Below are 1,448 nucleotides of genomic sequence, written 5' to 3'. Positions count from 1 at the left end.
TAGGCGCCGAGCCTTTTTTTTTTTTTTTTTGACAGAGTCTCACTCTGTTGTTCAGCCTGGTATACAGTGGTGTCAGCCTAGCTTACAGCAACCTCAGACTCCTGGGCTCAGTGGATCCTCCTGCCTCAGAGTCACAAGTAGCTGAGACTACCGGTGCCTGCTGTGACGCCTAGCTAATTTTTCAATTTTTAGTAGAGATGGGGTCTTGATCTTGCTTAGGCTGGTCTTGAACTCCTGCCTTGGCCTCCCAGAGTGCTGGGATTACGGGTATGAGCTACCACACCCGGCCTGTCCACTGGATGAGTTACCTGATGTACACATCTCCTGTTGCGTGGAAATTTTTTTTGCATTTGAAACAGTCTTTAAAGATCATAAAGTAATAAATTTTCTCTTTGGCCTCAGCACTTCATACATCTTTTGTTTTGCCCATCATCATGGAGTAGTTGGGGTGTTAAGAGAATCAGACCTACCCTCCATGGGCAGCTGGTCCTTTCTCAGCCTGACCCACCCCTCAGGCCTCCAGCCCTGGCTCTCAGATTCCCATTGTAAGGGCTAGACCTATGGGAGATGACCTGGGCACTCCTGGCATATGGAGGGGCAGCTGTGCAGGTGCTGGTGTGTACTGCCACCTGCACAGGAGGAGGTACAGATTCTTGTTCTGAGCAGGGTTGTAGAACTAGGTATTCTGTCTTGGCCATGTGCATCCTGTGGTCTAGGTGCCATAGGACTTGAGGGTCCATTAGCACTGGTGGTGGTGCCCATCAGGAAGGGAGTGGGTTGCCGGGTGAATGGGCAGATGACAGGGATGAGGAAGATGGAGGGCTGTGGTGTCCTGGGTCCACAAGTGCCTGGTGCCCAACCAGCTCCTGTGTGAGCGCCTCACCTGAGCCTTAGGTCATCTAGCCCTTCCTTAGGAATCATGCTCAGCTGTTCTGTTAGGTCCTGGCGGTGCTACAGCCTGAGACTTAACTTTTCACAGAAGCACAGGATGCTTCTGCTTGGTTAGGAATGATTCAGGAGTTAACCATTGTCTCTACTGCTGGCCCCATTTTTGCCTATTGCTATCTAAGCCTCAGGCACAGGATGGTGTTTGTATGGCCACAGCTCTGTTCCAGTTAGCACTCTGCTTCTTTTGTGTAGGGCCATGATAGGAACACACTCCCAGATATTTGTGCTCCCTGTGTCACTTTAAACAAACCTGTGGGCTCAGCGCCTGTGGCTCAACTGGCTAAGGCGCCAGCCACATACGCCTAAGGTGGTGGGTTCAAATCCAGCCCGGGCCCACCAAACAACAATGATGGCTGCAACCAAAAAATGGCCACGCGTTGTGGTTGGCACCTGTGGTCCCAGCTACTTGGGAGGCAGAGCCCAGGAGTTGGAGGTTGCTGTGAGCTGTAATGCCGCAGCACTCTACCCAGGGGGACAGCTTGAGGCTCTGTCTCAAAAAA

The 1,448-nt window shown here is 51.8% G+C and overlaps 1 protein-coding gene across 1 annotated transcript in view; it reads left to right on the top strand.

The window, feature by feature from the left end:
• AP3D1 (adaptor related protein complex 3 delta 1 subunit) overlaps positions 1-1,448 on the top strand; it is an 81,450-nt gene that overhangs the window by 43,800 nt on the left and 36,202 nt on the right. The window lies entirely within an intron of this gene.

This window comes from Otolemur garnettii, unplaced genomic scaffold, assembly GCF_000181295.1.
Source record: "Otolemur garnettii isolate 467f Iridium unplaced genomic scaffold, OtoGar3 scaffold00029, whole genome shotgun sequence".
In the NCBI taxonomy this organism is placed as follows: domain Eukaryota; kingdom Metazoa; phylum Chordata; class Mammalia; order Primates; family Galagidae; genus Otolemur; species Otolemur garnettii.
The sequence above is the reverse complement of the archived record's forward strand: the minus strand, read 5'-3'. Positions and strand labels throughout refer to the sequence as shown.